Below are 26,067 nucleotides of genomic sequence, written 5' to 3'. Positions count from 1 at the left end.
TCATAGTTACCAATATAATAGAGGATTTTAGGGAGGAAATTAATCTTTTCTTTTAGAGTTATGAGAAACCCTGTAGTCCAGGAGCCAGCCTGAAACAGCATTTAAAGGAGTGGATATTGGGAGTCATTATTTTGAAACCCATAAATAACCTTTAAAATGATACAATCTCCATTTTTTTTTCAGAGTAGGGAAATGGAATTTAAGTCATCAAATTTTCTTAGCTAGCCTGAAACAATAGTTGTTGTACATCTTAAACATCTAACTTTGAAAGAATTATTCTGTCTCCTATTCCCAGCCATCTAAATTCTGCTTAAGTATTTTGATAATATGTGAAAATATGTTTTCTAGGGAGCAGGTATAAGTCTTCTGTGTCCACTAATGCACCAAAATAAGTGACCCATGAAGGTTAGTATAAAGAAAAATCTTAGTAGCAAAGGACAAAAAATTCAGAAGGGAAGAAATTGGGACCCACCAAAGCCACTATTTTTACTTCATGATTACTCTACAACTGATTCTGTTTATGTGTAAGTGTGGGCAAACAAGAATTGATGTATTTACCTGCAACCTACTCAGGGCCAAAAGCTGTATTATAATATGTTGGCACATCAATAGTTATCTTTTACTCCCTCTAATAATTTTAATAGTTTTCAAAGGCTTTCATAATAAGTACCACAGACTTGGTGGCTTAAACCACAGAAATATATAGTCTCACAATTTTGAAGACTAGAAGTTCGAGATTGAGATGCCAGCAGGTGGCATCTTCTGAGGTCTTTCTCCTTGGCTTGTAGATAGCTGTGTCTTCTCCTTGTGTCCTTGCATGGTCTTCCCTCTGTGTCTTTGTCCTCAGCTCTTCTTATAACAGCCCTGGTCATATTGGGTTAGGGTCCACCCTAAAGACCTCATTTTAACTTAATTACCTCTTTACAGACCTTACCTCCAAATACATTCACAGCTGAAGGTACTGAGGTTTAGGACTTAAAATTGGGGGGATACAACTCAGCCCATAACACTTCCCTCTTAGTTGCAGACCTCTACTAATTTTTGCTCATATCTCCTTACCTATCAAAGATGTTAGCACCTGGGTCATAATATTTATTCCTTCCTCATTCTTGCCATCATTATGAATGTCTTCAAAATTCAGGTGGACAATGGCTCCATCCCAACCATCATCAGTGTACTTCACTTAAGCAGTTCACTTCTATTATCAACCCCCAATGGTAGTATTTATATCCATTTTACCACTGCACTCTTACATTTGAGAGCCCACTGTGCAGCCAAGGCTTCCCACTCTTCTAATTCTCTCAGACTTTATACTTATTACACCTATTATTAACCCTCATTTGATTATTCTCTTCTTAACTCTTTTTCTCAAAATAAATCCCCTTCTTTTAATTTCTTCTCTACTGAGACATTATTTTGTCATCAAACCACAGGAAAAAATAAATCAGACAAAAATTTCCTATCCTTCCACACATGGGCTGTTAAGTATGTGTATTTGTTTTCTATTCATGCATAACAAATTACCACAAATTTAGTACTTAAACAAAGCACAAATTATGAGTTTACAGCTTTCATGGGTCAGTAGTCCAGGTGAGAGTTAGCTGGATCCTCTGCTCAGGTCTCACTGGGCTGAAATTAAGGTGTCAGCCAGGAATGCAATCTCGTTTGAGGCTTAGCGTTCTCTTCCAACCTCATTAATTGAGGGAAGAATTCATTTCCTTGTTCCGTCTGACAGAAGTCCTTGCTTTTTGTTGCTAGCTATCAGCTACGGCCTTCTCTCAGGCCCTGGAGGCCTCCCTCTAGTCCTTTGCCTTGTGGCCCCTTCTCTTCATCATGTCAGCTCACTTCATTTTTGATGCCAGTAGAAGAATGTCTCTCCATCACTTCATTTTCTTTTAGAGGGCTGGCCTGATTAGGTTAGGCCAACCAAGGATATGTTTCCTTTTGTTTTAAATCAGTCAACTGATTAGTAACCTAATGATGGGAATGATATCTCATCATATTCACTTTTCTGAGATTTTATAGGGCATGTACATCAGAGGATAGGAATCTCAGAGTCTATCTTATAATTCTTCCTACCCCAAGATGGCTGGACATCATCATACAATGATGTGACCACAGGCACTTCAAATGCATGATATCCAGAAATTTATTTTATCCTACCTTCTTCAAAATATATTTAGCGTGGCTAAGGACTGACTAAATATTTGTTTAATGTATTATCAAAGGGATGAGCATTATATTGTGATTCCGGAAAAACAGGTCTCATCCACACTCCAAGCCTTGGTTTTCCTTCAAATCCTCTCCAATTCTAACATTAAATGACAATGTATTTGTACAACTTTAATAAAAAGAAAAACTTTGTCTCTTGAAATAATAAAATGTCATGCCCTTTAAAATTATTTTCATAGCTTATATAAGTTAGTTTGTAAATAATATAAGCACAAAAAACAGATCTCATTGTAAAATAATCATTGAAGAACAAGAGTTAGTATTTATAAATTATTTATGGGTTTATTATGTTACAGTGAGAGAGAAGCAGTGTACAGGCATCAACCAATCTGTAAGAATTCACTAATACCCTCACACTGTTTTATAATTTATATTTTGATTAACTTCCTCACAGTTTTGTAATTTATACTATATATATATATATATATATATATATATATATATATATATATATATATATATATATACTCCTAGACTATATTATTATTTGGGGCAAGGTCTATGTCTTATTCATCTTTGCCTTCTTAGCACCAAATAAAATACCTAGAACATGGAAATTATTAGTTATTTATTGAATAAAGGAATGGATTGGCTAATGAGTGAGTAATTTGATACACAGAACACTGAAAAAAAGCTTGCAAAGGTAAGATACTTTTTTAGGTCATAATTTTCAACAGCATTTGGAAATGTAGAAAGAGAGGTAGTTCAGGTGTGTGTATGTGTGTGTGAGTGTATTCCAGATAATTTTCCATTATAGCTTATTACAAGATAATGAATATAGTTCCTTGTGCTATACAGTAGGTCCTTGTTTATCTATTTTATATAGTGTGCATATGTTAACCCCAAACTCCTAATTTATCTCTCCACCCACACTATCTCTTTTAATAACCATAAGTTTGTTTTCTCTGTCTGTGAATCTACTTCTGTTTTTTAAATAAGTTCATTTGTATCAATTTTTTAGATTACACAAATAAGTGATATTATATGATATTTGTCTTTCTCAGTCCGACTTACTTCACGCAATATGATAATCTCTAGGTCCATCCATTTGGCTGCAAATGGCATTATTTCTTTCTTTTTTATGGCTGAGTAATATTCCTCTCTCTCTCTCTGTGTGTGTGTGTGTGTGTGTGTGTGTGTGTGTGTGTGTATCACATCTTCTTTAATCATTCCTCTGTCACTGGACACTTAGGTTGCTTCCATGTTTTGGGTATTGTAAATAGTGCTTCTATGAATATTGAGGGGCATGTATCTTTTCAAATTAGAAGTTTTTTCCAGATATATACCCAAGAGTGGAATTGCAGGATCATATGGTAACTCTGTTTTTAGTTTTTTGATGACCCTCAATACTGTTCTCTGTAGTGGCTACACCAATTTACATTCCTGCTGACAGTGTAGGAGGGTTCCTTTTTTCTCCACACCCTCTCCAGCATTTATTATTTGTAGACTTTTCTTCATGGCCATTCTGACTGGTGAGAAGTGATTTCTCATTGCAGTTTTGATTTGAAATTCTTTAATAATTAACAATATTATGCACCGTTTCATGTGCCTGTTGGCTATCTATATGTCTTCTTTGGAGAAATATCTATTTAGGTCTTCTGCCCATTTTTTAATTGCATTTTTAAGCTATATGAATTATTTGTGTATTTTAGAAATGAATCCCTTGTTGGTAGAATTGTTTGCAAATAGTTTTTCCCATTCTGTAAGTTGTCCTTTCATTTTGTTTATGATTTCCTTTGCTGTGCAAAAACTCTTATGTTTAATTCAGTCCCATTTGTTTACTTTTGTTTTTATTTCCATTACTCTAGGAGACTGGTCCAAAAAAGATATTGCTGAAATTTATGTCAAAGTGTGTTCTGCCTATGTTTTCCCCTAGGAGTTTTATAGTATCTGGTCTTACATTTACGTCTTTAATCCATTTTGAGTTTATTTTTTTGTAAATGGTATTAGAGAGTGTTCTAATTTCATGTAGCTGTCCAGTTATCCCAGCAACACTTATTGAAGAGACTTTCCTTTCTCCATTCTATATTCTTGTCTCCTTTGTTGTAGATTAATTGACCATACATGCATGGGCTTATTTCTAGGCATTTTACACTGTTCCATTGATCTATATTTCTGTTTTTGTGCCAGTAACATACTGTTTTGATTACTGTAACTTTGTAGTATAGTCTGAACTCAGGGAGCCTGATTCCTTCAGCTCTGTTCTTCTTTCTCAAGATTGTTTTAGCTATTTGCGGTCTTTTGTGTTTCCATAAAAATTAAGACAAAAATGTGTTTTAGTTCTGTGAATAATGTCATTGATAATTTGATAAGGATTGCATTAAATCTGTAGATTGCTTTGGGTAGTTGGTCATTTTAGCAATATTGAATTTTCCAATCTAGGAACACAAACATATGTTCCAATGCATGAACATATCTTTTCATCTGTTTGTGTTGTTTTCAATCATTCTCATCAGTCTTAATAGTTTTTGGAGTATAGGTCTTTTGCCTCCTTAGATAGGTTTATTCCTAGGTATTTTATTGTTTTTGATGTAATGGTAAATGGGATTGTTTGCTTAATTTTTCTTTCTGATATTTCTTTATTAGTATATAGAAATGCAACAGATTTCTGTATATTATTTTGTATCCAGCAACTTTTCCAAATTCACTGATGAGCTCTAGTAGTTTTCTGGTAGTGTCTTTAGAATTTTCTATATATAGTATCATGTCATCTGCAAACAGTGACAATTTTACTTCTTCTTTTCCAATTTGGATTACTCTTATTTCTTTTTCTTCTCTGATTGCTGTGGCTAGGACTACCAAAACTATGTTGAATAAAAGTGATGAGAGTGGACCTCCTTGTTTCATTCCTGATCTTAGAGAAAATGCTTTCAGCTTTTCACTGTTGAGTATGATGTTAGCTGTGGGTCTGTCATATGTGGTCTTTATTATGTTGAGGTATGTTCCCTCTGTGCCCACTTTCTGGAGGATTTTGGTCATAAATGTATGTTGAATTTTATCAGAAGCCTTTTCCTGCATCTATTGAGATGATCATATGGTTTTTGTCTTTCAATTTGTTAATGTGATGTATCATATTGATTGATTTGCAGACATTGAAAAGTCCTTGCATCCCTGGGATAAATACCACTTGATCATAGTGTATGATCCTTTTAATGTATTGCTGGAGTCAGTTTGCTAGTATTTCGCTGATATTTTTACATCTATATACATCAGTGATATTGGCTGGTAATTTTCTTTTTTGTGTGTGATATCTTCATCTGGTTTTGGTATCAGGGTGATGATGGCCTCATAGAATGAGTTTAGAAGTGTTCCTTCCTCTGCAATTTTTTGGAATAATTTCAGAAGGCTAGGTGTTAACTCTTCTCTAAATGTTTGGTAGAATTCACCTGTGAAGCCATCTGGTCCTGGACTTTTGTTTGTTGGCAGTTTTTAAGTTACTGATTCAATGTCAGTACGGGCAATTGGTCTCTTCATATTTTCTATTGCTTCCTGGTTCAGATTGTACCTTTCTAAGAATTTACCCATTTCTTCCAGGTTATCCATTTTATTGTCATATAGTTGCTTGTAGTAGTCTCTCATGGTCCTTTATATTTCTGTGGTGTCAGTTGTAACTTCTCCTTTTTCATTTCTAATTTTATTGCTTTGAGTCCTCTCCCTTTTTTACTTGACAAGCCTGGCTAAAGGTTTATCAATTTTATCTTTTCAAAGAACAAACATTTAGTTCCATTGATCTTTTCTATTGTTTCCTTTGTCTCTATTTCATTTATTTCTGCTTTGATCTTTATGATTTCTTTCCTTCTACTAACTTTGGGTTTTGTTTGTTCTTCTTTTTCTAGTTGCTTTAGGTGTAAGGTTAGCTTGTTTATTTGAGATTTTTCTTGTTTCCTGTGGAAAGCTTTTATTGCTTTAAACTTTCCTCTTAGAACTGCTTTTGCTGCATCCCATAAGTTTTGTATCAACATGATTTCATTTCCATTTGTCTCTAGATATTTTTTGTTTTCCTCTTTGATTTCCTCAGTGATTCATTGGTTGTTTAGTAGCATATTGTTTATCCTCCACATGTTTGTGCTTTTTGCATTTTTTTTTCTTGTAGTTGATTTCTAACTTCATAATGTTGTGGTTGGAAATGATGCTTGATATAATTGCAGTTTTCTTAAATTTACTGAGGCTTGCTTTGTGGTCCAGCATGTGATCTATCCTGGAGAATGTTCCAGGTGCACTTGAGTAGAAAGTGTATTCTGCTGCTTTCAGATAGAATGCTCTATAAATATCAATTAAGTCCATCTGGTCTCATGTGTCATTTAAGGCCTGTGTTTCCTTATTGTTTTTCTTTCTTGGATGATCTGTCCATTGATTTAATGGGATTTTAAAGTCCCTCACTATTATTGTATTATTGTCAATTTCTCCTTTTAAGTCTGTTAACATTTGCCTTATATATTGAGGTTCTTCTATTTTGGGTGCATATATGTTCACAATTGTTATATATTCTTCTTGGATTGATCATTTGATCATTATGTAGTATCTTTCTTTGTCTTTGTAAGTGTCTTTATTTTTTAAAATCTTTTTGCGGTACATGGGCCTCTCACTGTTGTGGCCTCTCCCGTTGTGGAGCACAGGCTCTGGACACGCAGGCTCAGCGACCATGGCTCACAGGCCTAGCTGCTCCATGGCATGTGGGATCCTCCCAGACCAGGGCGTGAACCCGTGTCCCCTGCATCGGCAGGCGGACTCTCAACCACTGTGCCACCAGGGAAGCCCCGTCTTTATTTTAAAGTCTATTTTGTCTGATATAAGTATTGTTACTCCAGCTTTCTTTCCATTTTATGCCTTTTTTTAAACAAATACTACCATCAGGTGGCAATAATGTTACTTCATATAACACTCAGTGATGATTCATTAATATGTTCCATATTTCTTCAAATTTTTCTAAATGTTTCAAGTTCAGATTATAGGCAATTGTGTTAATACCAATGAGTGATTAAGTGATTGTCCACTTGAAATACTAAACTAGAGACATTTCTGGAGAAAATAAATTTGGAATAATTGGACAAAATATCACCCATAGTCAATTTAATCACCATGTCACCTAATAAGTATTTTCAATTTTATACCACTATTAATCTTGGCATTTGGAGTGATGGTTTGGGAGTAATTCAATAAAGGGTGTCTGCTTTAACACATCAAAAATTGTTAAATATTTCTAGTAAAAATAATTGATAGGCTCTTGAGATCTAATGAATTTTCATCTTCTTAAAAAAAAAGAAACTGAAGATCTCAGTCTCAAATGAAATATGATGAGTATAATCATTTTCAGTAATACTACTAGATATAAAATTTTTTCTCTAAGTGCTGCCAGAAATATAAAAAGGGACAACGTGAGGCACCTGGCCACCATAGTTCCCCAGTTAAGGAAAAGAGGCAGTAAATACTTAATCTTTATATAAAATGTATATTTGATTTGGAGTGCAACAAAAATTTATTACTTAAAAAAATACTAAATTTGTAGTTCTAGGAAAATGGAGTACTTTTCCCTATTCCTCCCATTGAGTACAACTGAAAACCTTGCACATACATATACAACAAACAAAAGCACTTTGAAAGGTACAGAGAAGGAACCAAGAGATGACACCATAGTGAGCTTCTTGGGTTTTCTTTTTGACTCATATATCCCAGGTTTGGAGCTGAAGAAGCCAGCAATCTGGACACCCTAATGAGAGCCGAAAAAAGACACCAACAAAATCCTTCTCCCTCTAGCCAAAAGACCAGGAAATGGTTCACCTAGCAAGGTAAAAAACACAGAAAAAAATTGTAGTGTCCACCCCTATCCAAGGGTTGAGTTGGGAATCTGTACTTACACCCTTTCCAGGCTCTAGACACCCAAACATTCCCACCAAGATGGTGTCTGAGAAAGTTGAGTAGGGAGGTGAGACTTTCATTCCCACCTGGTGGTAATGAACCTCCCCTCCATTGAGATATCAGAGTGTACCCTATGGGGAGCCTGGGCTTCCATCCCTACCTGGTAGTAATGTGGAGACCTTTCCATTTTCCACTAGGGTGATATCAGAGGAAGCCTAGAGAATCAGACCTTTTACCACTGCCTGGTAGTAATAAAGCCAACCAATCCTACTCTCAGAAGCACCAGTGGAGGCCACACAGGGAGCAGTAACAAGGTAATCCTGTCCCTCCCAGTTAGGAATGTATCAGTGGAGACATCGGTAGGGAGGCAGAACACTCACCTCTCCTCAGTAATGAGGAGCCACTGTTAGCAAGTGTAAATGGAGGCCTAGTGGGGGATGTGAATTTCCTCCACTGGTGATAATGAGGTTCTACCTCCAAGGTCTCTGGTCAGAGCAGTGTCAGAAGAAACCAGTTAAAACAAAGTTTAAGTAAGATTCAGTCTCATGACAAAAACAGTCCTGTTTTCAATTAAAAAATCACTCATCATACCAAGAATCAGGAAGATCTTCAACTGAATCAAAAAAGTAATCAATAGACATCAACAACATGGTAACAAAAAAATTAGAATTATAAAGATCTTAAAGCAACCATCATAAAAATGTTTCTATAAGCAATTATGAACACAATACAAATGAGAATATAGAAAGTCTCAGCAAAGAAACAGAAAGTTTTAGCCATTAAATAGAAGATATGAAAAACCAAATGTAAATTTTAGAACCATAAATTATAATAACTGAAATTAAAATTCAATGACTCACTCAACATAGTGAAAAAAAAGTAGAACATATAAATATTTGTGGAATACAGCTAAAGCAGTGCTGAGAAGGAAATTTATAGCACTAAATGCATATATTAGAAAAGATAAAAGAGTCTCAAATCAATAATTAAGCCCCTCCTTGAAAACCTAGAAAAAGAAAGGCAAAATAAACCCAAAGCAAGGATACAGAGAAATAGATCCCACGTACCTTTCTGGTGGGAGTAAAAAAATATTACAACCACTCTGGAAAACAATTCAGCAGTTTCTTAATAAATTAAACATTCAACTACCATATAACCCAGCAATTTCGCTCCTGTGCATTTACTCCAGGAATATGAAAACTTATGTTCACACCAAAATCTGTACATGAATGTTTATAGCAGCTTTATTTATACAAGGCCACAATTAGTAAAACACAGATGTGCTTCAAATGGTGAATGGTTAAACAGACTATAGTGCATTCATACCACATAACACGGCTCAGCAATGAAAAGCAATGAACTATTGGTGCATATAACCACTTGGACAAATCTCCACACTGAGTAATACACTGAGTTAAAAAAAGAAATCAGTCCCTATAGGTTATATATTATATAATGCAATTTATATAACATTTTTTAAATGGTAAAATTGTAGAAATAAAGAACGGATTTCTGGTTGACAACATTTAAGACCTGGAGGAAACTATAAATGGCAATATGCAAAATCCTTATGATGATGGAAAATTCTGTACCTTGACAATTCAATGTCAATGTCTTGATTGTGATATCCCTCTATAGAGTTGGCCATGGAACAACATGAGTTTGAACTGCAGGGGTCCACTTCTATGTGGATTTTTTTCAATAAATATGTAGTACATATCCATGGTTGGTTGAATCCTGGGGTACAGAACCTCAGATAGGGAGGGCCGACTCTAAAGTTATATGTGGATTTTTGGCTGTGCAGGGGGTGGGCATCCCTAGCCCTCTTGGGTTGTTCAAGCATAAACTGTAGTTTTAAAATGTTACTATTTTGGGAAATTGAGTAAAAGTTATGTGGAATCTCCTTGTATTATTTCTTAAAACTGCAGGTGAGTCTATATCTCAAAATTTCCTTTTGCTTAAAGAAAAACCGTACTGAGTTAGTTCTTTTAGACAGTGACAAATGGTAAAGAGATCAAAAGATGTGTAATTATGAATTCCTGAATGTAAGGCTCTCTTTGCATTATGCCAGAATTCCAGATGAAAGTCATTGATTAATAAAGCAAGTTTACAGTGGTTGAGTGATGATTTGATATTTATTTGGTTAGAGGCCCAAGGAATTCCCAAATTCTGTTTGGACAATCACTCCTCATCCCCATGGAGTTCCCAAAGGAACTACCTACACATAGAAAACACAGGGCAAATATACCATTTTACCCAGAAGCAAAGTGCTTGATACCTCCCAATCCAGAGCTCGGGGTAAATCTGGGAAGGAGAATATAGTTTAGCAGGAGGCTTACTAAATGAGGCCTCTCTCCTAACCCTAAAATTAGATTTTGAGGTCTTTATCATTTTAGTTAAACCCTGAAGCAATGATGAGCCTACACAAGGAACTGTGAACCCCTGAATAGAGGAGACAGGGAGAAGGCATGACCATGATCTTTAAATGAACAGTCCAGTAAACATGAGCGATGTCTGGTTCAATGATTTAAATAGCCACTTGACATGTACGCACTGCTATATTTAAAATAGATAATCAACGAGGACCTACTGTATGGCACAGGGAACTCTGCTTAGTATTTTGTAATAACCTAAATGGGAAAAGAATTTGAAAAAGACTAGATACATTGTATATGTATAACTGAATTGCTTCGCTGTATACCTCAAACTAACACAACATTTGTTAATCAACTATACTCCAGTATAAAATAAAAATTAAAAAATTAAATAAATAGCTACTTTTCCATGGGGAAAAAGCTAGGGAGTAGGTAAGGTGAGAGTTCCTGTAAAGTTGTTTGGTTCCTGACAATCACTTTTGGAATAATTTGACCAGAATTTTCACCTATAATCAGAGCATTTTGTATCAGTTAGACAAAATGGTAATAGAAGAATTAAAACATCTACTGCCTAACTGCTCTTTCATTACCCAATTACTGTAGGGCATACTTGTAATTCAGGGGTTCTCCTCCTCCAAATGTCTCATCATCTGGGAGTAATACACCATGCAAGGAGCAATCAGATTACTTAAAACATCTGCAACGGAGAGCAGGGTACAGCAGTACAGTTCTTGAGCAGAGTTCAGTGGAGCAGTTCAGGAACTCAGGGAATGTTCAGTGGTAGTGATGCTACTGGCAGATCAGAGTCCTAAAGAGACAGGCCTGAGAATTTATCTAGGTTGTGCTTGTCTCCTGTTCTCTCTGCCCATGCTGAAAGCTAGTCCTCCAGACCTCCTGCTGATGTCGTTACCATCCCATAGTCACTAAATGAATTTACTCTCTGTGCAGTTTAACCTGAGATGTTTCTGTTGTTCAGAACCAAGAACACTGACTGGTACTATTAAGTACAGGAGAGGTAATGGATGCTCAAAGAATTTGGAATTAGTTATCTTGCCTATTTGGGCCTGAAGCTAAACAAAATCCTACTGGGTTTCAGGAACATGATTCTAGCAGACTATAACTTGAAAGGATGGAATTTCTGATTAAATTATCAACTCTGTTCTCCCAGAATAAATTCTCCTTTGAAAGCAAGGCTGTATAAAACTGAGTTGCCTGTGCTTTGGAACAGTAAAAATAGAAAGAGGAATTCCAGAACAATGGAGTCCGTTGACTGTTTTTTAGGACAATGGACAGCTTAAAAAAAGAGAATGACAAGCTCAAGACCCTAAATTCTTTTGTGTGTGTGTGTGTGTGTGTGTGTGTTAGTTTCTGCTTTATAACAAAGTGAATCAGTTATTTGAATCTATAGTCTGCCAAATTATAACACCTACTGAATTCAGTTAATCATCAGATCTCTTCTGGGAAAGTTACAGCTTTGATTAGAATAGGGCAGGAGTCTAAGAACTGGTGTTGGGCCAGTATGGAAAGATTCAGAACACATTGTTTATCCTGAACCCCAAGCCCACAGGGCCTCCCTCCCTTGATATTTGAAGCAGTCCTTCTTCCCTTAGCTGTGACCATTTCTCCTTGCTTATAAATGCTGTAACTCCCTAACCTGAAGAAATTATTTCTTTAAAAAAATTGTCTTCATCGCCTATCTCTTACATTTTATTATTTCTAGATTTTTAATTTTTATATATTTAATTTATAGGCATGATAAGACATACAGTGTTCTGAAATAATTATGCTAGTTCTAACAGCTGGAAATATTTAACCATACAGCTTGCTGACTAAAACCTGAACTCAATGGTAATATATACCAAATGAAGTTGAAATAAGATATTTTTCTTGGTATGATGGAATTCAAAGATTTAGTAGTTAGAAATGCTAGAGAACATTTATCATTTGTGACCTACTCTTTTACTATATTCCCCATGAAGGCACAGAAAAGGTAATGAAGTACATGCGAAAATCTTTGAAGAGAGCTTTAATAGCCGCTTTTCAGTTTGTTTTTGCTTTCATCTTTTATAAGCACTATACACTAGTGGGAAAAGATGCAGTTGAACTGAGCTTCCTGATAGGAATCAGAGACAAAGTGGCCATGGTTACAATGAGATGAAGAAAGTAGTTGTGATAATTAAAATGGTCTTAGATTTTTGTTTTGTTTTGTTTTTGTTTGTTATTTTGCGGCACGCGGGCCTCTCACTGCTGTGGCCCCTCCCGTTGCAGAGCACAGGCTCCGGATGTGCAGGCTCAGTGGCCATGGCTCACGGGCCCAGCCACTCCACTGCACTTGGGATCTTCCCGGACCGGAGCACGAACTCGCGTCCTCTGCATCGGCAGGCGGACTCCCAACCACTGCACCACCAGGGAAGCCCTGGTCTTAGATTTTTGACAGTTGCTAATTGGTTATAGAGTTTCATAGAATCACAACACATGGACAGTATACCAAAGCTTCTATTACTTAGGGCAGGTCAGACTGTGAAAATATGTACCAAACACACACACACACACACACACACACACACACACACACACACACCCCAAATATATACACAGATATATAATGGCTCAATGCTCTAAAAATGTATTTCTTTCCCAGATAGCAATTCTAAGTGGTTCTAGGATGGAGGTTGAAGGAAGAGGACATGGGTACCACAAAGCCATTCAATGATCCAGGATGATGGTGTCTCTGCCAACCTCAACATGCAGCTTGCATGGGGGATCCTGGGATATTCTGGAAAGGAAAAGAATATGAAGGAGTGAGAGGTTTTTATGGGCCACAGACCTAGAAGTGGCAGATATCATTTAAGGTAACATTCAGTTGACTAGAATTCAGTCATGTGGCCACACGCAGTTGCAGGGAAAGCAGGAACTGTAACCTCACTGTGGTCCACGTGAGAAGAGGAAGCCTATTTTGGTGAATAGTTAGCAGTTTAAAAAAACAAAGCTTCATGACAGAAGCCTGACTAGAATCACAGTGTTAGACTGTTGCAGCCATTCAGCCAATCCTCCCGTCTGAAGGTGTTGTCAGGCCCCAAGTCTGTTACACTTTGAGGAAGCCACACTCACCGGTAAGCATTCTGAAATCACATCAAACATATGCTTGGTGAATATTTCTCCTATCTTTTGTCAGAGATCAGTAACCATTTACAAAGGAACTGTACTATACAGTTGTGATCTAACAGAATATCTACCCCTAGGAGGTTGTTGGTTACAGGGTTATTTTTTTTCCACAGGTTTCAGAATATTGAGATGAGAAGCACAACAGATAGAAAAATGGATATTATTTGGAGACAGACTATTGGGTGCTTCCCTTTGTGATGTGGGTGAGTATACATAAGACTTTGTTGCCTTACACTAGAGTCTAGAATTCTTTATGAAATACAATGTGAGAAAAAGAGAATTGTGGATATTGGGCAACTATGAGGGTTAGATTACAGTGAGCATTTGTTTTGGTCTTCCCAGCATCCAAACATCCTTCTTATTTGATATGGACCTCAAGAAAGTTTAATGGCAAGGCCCTTCTTTCCATAATGGAAGACAGAAGGGGCAGACAGTCTCTCTTACAGTTCTCTAATAGTTGTGGTGTGGCTATGTGACCTAGGCTCAGCCTAGCAGATGCTGTAGCATAGGATTTTGAATTTTGAAGGTTTGACATGAGGCTCAGAGGAGAGTTTAAAGTTATTCAAGCCATAGGGTATATAGAATAAGAAATATGGTGTGTATATATGAAACTCATATGATGTTATAAACCAGTGTTACCTCAATTAAAAAAATATATATTCAGTGAGCACCCTTGGTATGGTCAAGAGCCTGTGAGTTTGGCTAGACTTATTAGAGACTGTTTCTGATATGATTTTGCTGTGTATTTCTGCCCTCATCTTCTGACTTTGGTTACCCAATACTTTTGTCAATTCTGTGAATGCTAAAGTTTTCCTTAAATACATTTCTTTTCTGTTTAACTTGGCCAGGTATAGTTTCAGTTTCTTACAAATACAAAGCCCCATTAAAAAACACCACCACCACCACCACAACAAAGATGTTTACTCATTAGTCAGGATGAAAGGATCAATTGGAAAACATGTTTCAGAAGGATGAATATTGCTAAAGAAGATTACCAAATAATGTTAATATCATGAAAAACTGGTATAAAGATGATACATGGAGTAAACTAAAGAAAAAATTGATATTCTAGTTAATAAATATTATGAAGAAAGCAAATGGAAACAATCCATTATTTTAACTTAGCTCAAAATATCTATATATTTACCTTTTGCCAGGCACCCTACCAGGTGCTTATTGTTATGGTATCTTATATAACAGTCTGGATAACCATTTGAGATTTATGCTAACACTATTTAAAGACGAACAAATGATTGTCTGACAGTTTTGTGGCTTCTTATAACAGTCCAGGTGATAATGGAATCAAGGGCACAATCTTTGACCTTAGCTCAGAATCTACCTTTTTTTTTGGTATAAAATTTCAGAAAACTCCAAAAATGAGTTATTTTGCCACAATGGTTAATGTGGCAGACTGCATTGACTAGCCCAATAATAGTCTCCATATATTCTTTGAAATAACACTTTTCAGCAACTTCCAACAAAAGATGAAGTCTATTTCTCACCCCTTAGATCTAGGCTGAATTTAAATATTTTTCTGATCCATAAATATGGCAAAAATGACATTATATTAGTCATTTTAGTCAAGTCACTAGTCATTCTGATTAAGTCATTAGTCTTGACAAAACCTAGGTCAAGAGACTTTGCACCTATCTTTTCTTCTTTGGACCCGGTGACCTCCATTTGAACAAACTTGACATAGCCTCTTTGTCTTTGAGAGAAGACATCCCAATTGAGGCAACACTAGAACAGCTAGACTATCCCCCAGCAACCCTCCACCTGACCACAAATATATGAGTGGGCCTAGCATAGATCAGCCCAGCCAAGTTCAGCCCAAATCAGACCACTTAGCCAACTCACAGATTCATGAAAAATAATAAATGGTAGTGGTTTTAAGTCACTAAGTTTTGGAGTGATTTCTTATACAATAATGGTTAACGAACACAAGCAGTAATATTTAGTATTCATGAAGGCATTAAAACACTCATGAGCTTATTGGATCAACAAAGAAAGTTTACTGCCTCTGCAATTTGAATGTTGTAAATTAAGCACCTTGAGTTTTGGCATTCTATGAAAAATATCTATATTTCCACAATATTGTGATTAATCAAAACTAATTTAAGTAGCCTAACTAGTTTAGAGAATTAGGATATTTTCATATTTCCAATAATTAAATTTTTTAAAATGTATATAGTATAGATCTTCTTGGGTTAAGATCAGAAGAAGAATATATGCAGTCCATCCAACAACAGAAATATTAGTAAGTGGTAATATTTATTGAATGCTCACCCTGAGCCAGGATCTATGCTAAGTACTTAGGCTTCATTCTCATTTTTAACCCTGGGTGACCCCCAATCTGTACTTTATACAGGGAATCCATACATCCTCAGGGTCTAGTCTGATTAAAGGTAAACCCACAGAACATGTTCTGTCACAGCTCATCAGAGTCAGTTTGCAGACTGCCAATATACAAAGCTGTTCTAGGATTTAACAGCAGCAGTTGGGGCAGCACCTGTGAAACTCAGTGAGCATCTAGGAGTAGAGTCAGCGAGATGAATCTTCTGCAATGAATTTTGAATGGAGAAGGTAGTATGGAGATTTTTGGAGTCCATTAAAGGGGTTTCCAATTTTCCTAAAAGCCCGAGGAATCAGCTTTAGGAAAGACATTCATTTGAGAGTCTTCTTTCTAGGTCTGAGGAAACTGAACTATTGCTTAATGACGTCCCAAACTAAGACAAGTGGTCACTGGAGGAAACAGTTGTTCCAAAACAGAGGCAACCCTCTCTTCACGGTATTTGCAGTTATCTCCTTCAGGATTATCTGGGGAATGTTTTAAAATGCAGATTGCTGAGCCCAATCCCTGCAGTTTCTATTTAGTAGATCTGAGATTGAGCTCAAGAATTTGTATTTTTAATAAGTACCCTCATTGAGCTTTATAGTTAAACAAATTTGGGAAACACTACTTGAGTGACATAGGATTTAGAGCATCAAGATCTCTTGCAGCAGGCAACAAGGGAGGGTGTAACTAAGAAGAAGGTTTGCAAGATTGAAGCAGTACAACCACAGGCAAAACTGAACAGACTAGAAAGAGGTGATTGTGTGAAACAAAGGGCAAGCTTTATAGCTAAAGGAGTACTGAGAAACAACTGATCTCATACTTCTCTGTGTCCTAAGTTAATGGTTCATTCATTCACTCATTCTTCATATGCTGAGTGTTACTATGGATCAGGCAAGAGTCTGGGTCTGCCAAACTAAAAGGTTTGTTATAAATGACCCCATCCTCAAGGGTGTCACAGTCTAACAGTAGAGATAGACATATAAACAGTAATTAAAAACCTCATGGTTTTGATGTTGTAATAGAAGTATAAACAAAATGAGAGGGAAATAGAAAAGGGAGTAATTAACTTTATTGGGAAAAAGGAGATGTCAGGAAAGACTTTAGTGGAACTTGATCTTGAAGGATGAATTAGAGTTTACACAAGGCAAAGGGGATGAACGTCATCTGCAGCAGAGGGAACAGTATGTACAAAGCCAGTTAAAGAATCAGACATTTCTAGTGAAGGATAATGAAACACGTTGTGGCTAGAGGGTAGAGTCCAGGCAGGAGGGGAGTGCAGAAACCAAGGACCTTGGGGTCAGGTATTAAAAGTATCTTGTAATCTTACTCTAAGAAATTGGGAAATTATCCAAAGCTCTATGAAGAGTCAATTCAGCTATCTAGGTATTTTTTTAACAGAAAAAATAATTATCAGATTTATTTTCAAGAACACTTTCTACATTTAATACATGTACCTTATGCCTGGAGTATACGCTACAGATTGAATTGTGTCCTCAAAATGATATGTTGACACTCTAACCTTCAATGTGATGGTATTTGGAAGTGAGGCCTTTGGGAAATAATTAGGTTTAGATGAGATTGTGCCCCCCCCATGATAAGATTAGTGGGTTTATAAGAAGAAGAGAGACCAGAGCTACCCATCTCTCTCTGCCATGTGGGGGGCAGATTCAGCAAGAAGGTGGTGATATATAAGCCAGGAAAAGAGCTAACACCTGTGTACCCTTTGATCTTGGACCTCCTGTGAGAAATAACTATTTATTGTTTAAGCCACCCAGTTTATGGTTTTGTTATGGCAGATCAAGCTGAGTAAGACAATGTACAGGTCTCTTTATATTTCTGTGTATTTGAAATATGTGCAGATGGTAGGGTGGGGGAGGAGCCAGAGGAAGAATTAAGAAAACCAAAGAGTTCCCTGAGCCTAGAAGTCAGGGTTAGAAGCCTCTTTTTGTAGCCTATCTGATATTATATGTTGTTGTGGCATCATACTGAGAGATTTGAAAGATGCTACCATTTTCCTACCCCTCAGCTTGCCTAATTCATATCTAAACACCGTGACTTGAATGAGATAAAGGTATGTGTGAAAAATTAGGGTGCTGCAGGAAGAGAATTGGGGAGAAGTAAAACTGGGGAAAAAACATGAATTAAAGTAGAAAAAATATTGAAAATAAATACTGATAAAATTGAGTAAATGCATGTTAGGTGAATCAGATTGTCTCATGGTGAGGACTAGGATAGTCGTGACACACCCATCACATTCTCATTGTTAATCTTTCCACTATTTTCACTTTTACACAGACATTTCCATCTGAAGATCCATTTATAAGAGCTATTTCTATTCTTACAGTACTCCCAGTGTCAAGATTCATGAGGTCAGATGTAAATATGAATTTGTTGGTTTAGCTGTTCTCTCCTAAGGGCAAGGAGCTTAATCTTTTTTTTTTTTTTGTACTGAACTTGTCTTGTCTGGAGATGAATCAGTGAATCAAGTTAGGAATGGTATATCATGAATAAATGATTTATGCTTGTCTTGATCAAATATGATAGATTGCTTGGGTTTCTGACTATTACTGTATATAAAGATTTATATAATATGCAAGTGACTGTGGATTGGAGGAAAAACTGAAGGTTTTCTCCAAGGATATAGTCCTATATAACACTGTAATGTTATTCCAAGTGAGTTAGTCCTTGAGAGAATCATGGCTGGATATGATCAATTCAATAAGATTTTTTTCAAGTTATTAACCCATTCTTCCTCATTAGCTCATGTCTTTGCCCTTTCTCCTTTTTTCTTTCTCAGCCATAATTCAATATCAATAATTCAACATCAATAATATCATAATACCAAAGATCCATTTGGTAATGGATCTTTCTTAGTGATCTAGTCACTCAAATTTCTGGAAAGTTCTCTACAGTCTTTAACCAGCAATGAACTAAGAGGAAATTCACTACAGCCAAAGGTGAACTAAGAGCTAAATGATTGGATTTCCTCTGGATAAGCTGTAATATGCCATGTGTTTCTGAGATAGAGGAGGGAAGGATGGAAAGGAGATGGCACCCCAAGATAGTAAAGCTAATTAAACTTTTCAGGCTAACACCTCCAAGAGAAGATCTAATGGATTTACCAACTTGTATTGCATAATTTTCCATGTGAGACTTTTAAAAGAATAAATTGGGAGTTGATTGACAAATGACTATTTACTCTGGACTTGGTAATGTATATCACACACAGTGTGTTGGAGGCAGAGGTTTGAGATGGGAAATATTTTGCTTTCCCTGGAAATTGAAATGACTATAATTCTTCACAAACATTATTACATTATGAAAAGCACTACATGCCATGAAAGTTGCTGTCATCAACAAAGTATCAATACTAATCATGGAGACAGTTTGAATTATGTGCTTGGCAATCTGAGTATACTGTAAAATCACTTTTCTTAATCTTAAAAAATATGTGAGCAGTATTCAGTGTAAGTTAGAAGTCCACATACTACACAATTACTTTTCATTCTGCATTATAAAGAATCAAAGAGTAAAAGTGTTTTTAATGTCTTAACCACACTTTTATGGTTTCAGCTGGATGAATTAATTTGACAGGATATGTTAAATGTATTCTATACTGTATATCCTAAGGGAATAAAAATATCCAGGAAAAGGTAGATGCAGAGTGTCTTAAGAAAATACATTAACTTGATGAAACCCAGAGAATTCATAAAAAAGAGCACGGGGATATTTCTAGCCTATTCCAAAAGAGGACATGTGACCCCACTTTACATAGATCATAGAAACACACTTTGCTCTAAGAACTTTCCTTGCTTTATGATCATTGCCATTATATTTTGTGAAAATAATATATCCTCAAATTATCATACATATTGATGAACAGTTTGGGGAGATTTTCTTTTCCTTGGATTACCTCTTTTTTCTTAGGCATCTGTTGATTTTTTTTTTTTTAGTTATGTTTTAGGCTTCTTTCAACTGTTTAGTGATTCTTTGTCCCTCTGCATCTAAAGATGCAGGGATAAAGGTATGAGTGTGAGCTTTTTTTTTTCCTTTTGTGCTATAAGGGAGGCTTGAATAACTTTTTACAAAAGTTTGAGATGACTTCATAACACTTATTTTGGAAAAGAAAGATGTGCATCGTATGGGCATTGGGTGCTGGGGGTTGCCTTATTGAAAGAACGAAAACAGTCACACAGGTATTGAGACATGAGAAAGTGCAGCACAAGTTGGAAAAATTCAGGCCCTTCAATTTGACTGGTATATAAGACATGAGAGGGAGAAAAGGCAAGCACAGAGGAAGAGGTAGGGGTGGGAGTCATCTGTGGAGGATCTTGAATATCATCAAAAGACATATGGATTTTATGCTGAAGATTCTGGGGAACCACTATGACTTCTCTACTGTGATGGAAATCTCTTCAATATGTATTATATGTAATTTAGTCACTTTAAGTATTTTATAATCCCGAGTAGCATCTAAACTATCAATAGTAAATAAGCAGACTAAATGTTGCTCTTCCCACAAAAAAACACAGAATTAAATCATAATTTTTGCTGAAGCTGAGATAAAAGAAATAGACTTCAAAGGAGAAAAGTATGGGAATGCCCTGTCCTTTGTTTCTGGCATGGCTTGCATATACTGCTCCCTATTTCTGGAATGACATTCTTCTCCTTTTCCCCCACAGGACTTCTATTCACTCTTCATGCTCAACTCAAATATTTTCTCCTGAGAAACCTTTCTCGGCTTCTACAGGATTTAAGTATTTTTACTCTCTGCTCTCTTTTCACCTTATTTAGGTCTCCATTATAAGACTTAAGGCTTTACTACAGCTATGTGTTTACATGTCTTTTGCTCTCTTAGCTCTTCCTTGGAGCTAGTCATTTTGTTATGAAGTGGTATAGGGAAATTACACCAAAGTCACTTCAAGTTATTTTATTATAGATTAAGTGACATCCATAGATTCGGGGGAAAATAATCAATACATATGTATGGATAAGTTAGGTATGTTCATTCATTCATACATTCAAAGAAGAACAGAGAGCCATCTGGAGATTGCAGTAGCCATGATGTGTGTGGACTTGGTCCCATGCCCACCCTCCGACATCCTCCCCTATAATGCTGGGGCTGGAAGCACAAACTCACATTTCAGAGCCTCTCATGCCAGCTGGATTCCAGTTTGATCTGCCAAGGAGAGGCACTCAGAAGAGAGTAAAAGTCAAAGAAGTGTGGAAGATTTTTTTTCCTGCTTCTAGTAGGGGAGGTAGAGGAAGTGCAGACTCCCAGACTCAGCAACCTTGTGGTAGTTCTTTAAGCCTTGTGAGCAGTGGTTCCACCACTAGCAGCAGTAAAGTTTCCAAGAGTGTGAGTAGAATGTTGGTTCCCGGGCCATCACAGGTTTCCTCCTTTATGCTGCTCTCACGTGCAGGTCAGTAGTGGTTTCCTGCAGCTACTGATCTCTGAGAAACGGTAGCTTCACCTTTTTGTTATACTAGCCCTTTCAATAATTTTGTAATCATTTTCCTTTTTAAAATCCCCTTTGCTTTAAATACTTATTACGTTTAGTGCAGTGCAGGGAAGAGGAGATGTTGGCATTGAGTAGAATGGTGGCAGTGGAGGTGGAGAAATGTCAAGTTTGGGCTATATTTTACAGCAAAGCCAATACAACTTGCTGATAGATTGGAAGTAGGAGGTGAGGAAAATCAAGGATCAACAAAGATTCCTATTTTTAGTTAAAGAATCGAGTGTATTTACTAACACAAGGAAGAATTTTGAAGAGGAGCAAATTGGACAAGAAATATAACTGTGCTGAGATTCTATCTGTGAGCACATAGTATGTCAGAGAATTCCGTGTAAGAAAGCCTCTATCTTTATAAGATTAGTACAATTGAAGGAGGAGAGAGGAAAGGAACTGAGTTTAAAAAATTGTGTCCTTTAGAAAGGCAGATTAGGGTAGTGGTTATAAGTGTGAGCTCCAGAATCAGACCATCTTATTAGGAATTTGTTACTTTGAGAGTTTTATTTTTTATTCAGAAAACCAGTAAGAATTCCATAGCAAACACATATATATCCACCACCCAAAATGACGAGGGGGGGATATAAAGAAATGAGAAGAAAATCTGATCTAGCACGCCTCCATTTTATTGTATGTGCTTCAATTCCTTTTTCTGTAAAAAAAGAAATGACTGTTAAATTGTACTCTGTACTCCTATCCTTAGCACTTGTTTCCCTCCTACCATGAATCAAATTAGATATTTACTTTTTCAGTCTGTATTTTTATACTTTGAATACATATATGCTATTCATGGATATGTATATAATTTTGTATATTTAAATTTTACTTCATGGTTAGAATAATATATATATTATTCTGCAGAATATACATATACATAACATATTATTTTTTCAAAATTTTTATGTGTGTGTATATGTATACCTGGTGCAATGGTAAGCCCCCAATAAATGTTAGTTCTCATACAGCAATGATACTGGAAATAAGAACATTCTGCTTTAGTCTTAATGAACCTTAAGGAAGGCCCAGCGAGTTAGGTATGTAACCTGAACACATGGTGCCTTTAAACTATCTCTGCTCTGTCATTAACCTCGTGATAAACTACACTAGCTATGAGTCCCTCTGAATCTAGTATTGCCAATAGTTAAATTGAAGTGTTATATTTTATTTGGCTGTGCAGTCCTAGAAGGTAAAACTGTGTTAACCATTTTTGTATCTCTAGCACTTAATACAGTATCTGGCCTAGAATAAGCTCTCTGTAAATATTTGCTGAATGAATAATTGAGTGAAATCTGCTACATCATTCAATAGAGATGCCTTTGTGCAATAAAAAACTGATAACATTTTTTAGAGCAAATTTGAAGAAACAAAGCTCCTTAGCACTGGAGTTGATACAAATGCTGTTACTTGATGTTAGAACTTGGCACAAACTACAAACCTAAATGGCCCAATATGAGGACTGCATGTTTCAGAAAAGAATGGAAGGAAAAAAAAGAAAAAGTGATAAAATCTTAGAGTGTTCCCTGAACAAGGCTTATTCCTCTTTGGGTGTAATACACAATACATACAGATGATTCATTAATAATACATACTAATAACTAATTCATTTTGCATGTTTATAACAAAACACAGTTAACAATGATTTTCAACTGTATTTAATATTTTTTAAATGGGCATTTTAAATATGACCATTTTGCTGTACATACACATTGCATTTATGAATCAGAAAATATTCCTTAAAAGATGCTTTCATTTCATAGTACTGTGTTTTCAATTATGTGCAAATATTTAAACAACTAAAATATAAAATATTCACTCATATTCTTAATGGATATGATGTCCCAATCCATTTTTTGTCACTCCAAATCACAACATACTTTTTTAAGTAAGCTGTATATTGAGTCATGTGAATTATACATAAAAAGTTGTAAAATCAATTGAAATCACAATTGGTCTAAATATAGAAAGCACTGGATTCCTGATGGGCATCCTCACATTATAGAAATTAGGCATTCAACCCTATATAGTAATTAAGAAACTCCAGACACATGCCTTTAAATCAGTCATTCAAAATCAATCACAGCAAAGACACTGACAATAAATTTCTTTACAATGAAAATATTTCCAAATCACAGATGATAATCTATTTTGAACAATACTCAACACTATAACAGTTCAGTGCAATTTAGTAATTGGGACACCCCTTGAAAGAGATTCATTTTTTAATCAAAGCAAATTTAATTAGAGAAATTGTGCTCCAGATTTTATCCCAAGTTAATTTATAAATCTTTATAAATCTGCTCACCACCATTCTCTATTTTAGGGCTATATTTTTTATTATACCACTGAGAAATTTTATTCATTATAAAATTTCATATATCTAAATATTGCTATACTACTGACATGGCTAAAATAATGCATAGTTTATATTAACATTCCAAACACATTTGAAACTATTACCAGTGATGTGCTGATTTTTCTAGATGTCTATAAAAACAAATTAGCCCTTCAAAGTGTCCTAGAAAGCTTTTTTCTTTTCTGAATACAATTGTATTCATATTCTCCAAGTAGCAAGTCTGAATATGTGGGATATAGTTGCCATTAAACCTTCCTGTGTGAAATGTAAATACTAAATCACGTAATAGAGACCTATCTCAGCTTAATGAAATTATTTATAACATCTTTGGAATAGAATTATGTGAGCTACAATTAACCATCTGGCCATTTTGTTTCCTGCAGACAAGCTGAAATGGTGTAATAAAATATTTTGTTTCTTGTTAAACAGATATGATAAACTTGTCTTTATAGAGCAATAGTATTTTTTTCTGACTTTCAGAGTAAGGCAGTCCATTTGCAGCAGCTTGATATAAAGGTAGACAAATCATTATTAATATTAATAAAACACTATCACATATACTAAAAGCATGATTCAACAACGGCTAAGAATTTCAAAAGATAAAGCACACTCCAAGGAGTGTCCATCTGTGTCATTACTATATTGAATAAATATTCTTTGAAGAAATTGGAGAGTTAAACTTATTGAGCAGGCCAGATAATTAAATAATTACACATTTGGATTAAAAAATAGGTGTAGTTCATTAAAATAGAGACTAACTCTACTTCTGTAGCTAAGCTTCTGTTCAGATGCCAAGTTTGTACTTTAATTAGAACAAAAAAGACCTACGTTAACTTCAATACAACATAATAATTCATAATAATGATTGTATATTAATCTCTTGAGCTTGCTGGAATAAAGCACATGACATATGGCATGGTACAGGCACCTGTGTTGTCCTTTTGGGACTGAGGTGGTACATATTTATTAGCAACTGGAAAATAAAATCTGCTTCCTTCTGAGAAAAGCTACCTCAGTGCGTATTGGTTTAAGGCATCAAAGGAATTAGAAGGAATACTGTTAGACTCTGTCTACACTCCTTAAATCTTTGTCTAGATGTAGGCCCTGGATCAACTGCAATTAACTGAGTTAATTCTTGACAGATCCTGCTTAAGGAGTTAGAGTAGACATACTTTTCTTTGGCCTCGATGATTGTATTTTGGCTAAAAACATCAAAATTACCATTTTGGTTATAGAAAACTATATAACTATATAATTCAAACACAAGCTAACCAGAACATATTAAAATTTGAAAGCAGCTTTCTCTTGAATGCTACCTGAAAGTGCCTCAATTTAATCCTTTGCTTTGTAAATTCAGATACAATCTGAGTATGAAACTGTAAATGTCTTTAAGAAATATGTCATCTCAGAATCAGCAAGCTCTCAAGATTCTTGGCGGTCCCAGGAATGCTAAAGGCACTTCAGTGTACATCTTTGAAGGGTAATGGAATGTTATTATGGAAATAAAACTCTGGCTGATTAACAGATAAATGTATATTGAGAAGACTAGATCTTAAAATTACTTTTTCGGGATTAAAAAAAAAATCCTAATGCTAGAGTATATTTAGAAAGGGAAGACAGAAAATTGAGTGGACATTGTGGTGACCAAAATTGGTGACATTTAAAAACGTTCTTTTGCAACTCCACTTTAAATTTACATCACTTGAAATTCTAAATTGCATAAAATAACACACTTAACTTAAAAGTATTTATACTTAATGGGGTGCTTAAAACTCTGAGAAGTTAACTTTCCGAATAGCAATTCTAATGAGGCTTTTTTAAACTAGCAATTTAAACTCATGCAAGAAATACAGATTCATTAGTATACCTAGGTAGAATATTTCTTTGCTCAAATATCACACTATTTTTTTCTCCTGGGTTGCATCCATGCTCTTGTGATGGAACCATTAGGTTGCTGATCTATCTTTTTGAATATATAGACCCATTTCCCTTCCACTCAACACATGGATTAGCAGTTTAAAATGTAATTCCTTTTTATTGAAGGAATGTGTAATTAAGGCACATTTAAATAGCCCTTTAAACCAATGAGATGCCAATGTGCTACCCACAGAGAAAGCTTTATTTTGGGAGTAGTTACACTTAACACAGAATATCTCATGAGAATATTTTTGGCTAGGTCTACTAATTACGAAAATAGTTTTTCATTTGAGGCAAAGATGCCGATTCATCATTGGACAGATG

This window comes from Mesoplodon densirostris, chromosome 5 (assembly GCF_025265405.1).
Source record: "Mesoplodon densirostris isolate mMesDen1 chromosome 5, mMesDen1 primary haplotype, whole genome shotgun sequence".
Lineage (NCBI taxonomy): Eukaryota > Metazoa > Chordata > Mammalia > Artiodactyla > Ziphiidae > Mesoplodon > Mesoplodon densirostris.
The sequence above is the reverse complement of the archived record's forward strand: the minus strand, read 5'-3'. Positions refer to the sequence as shown.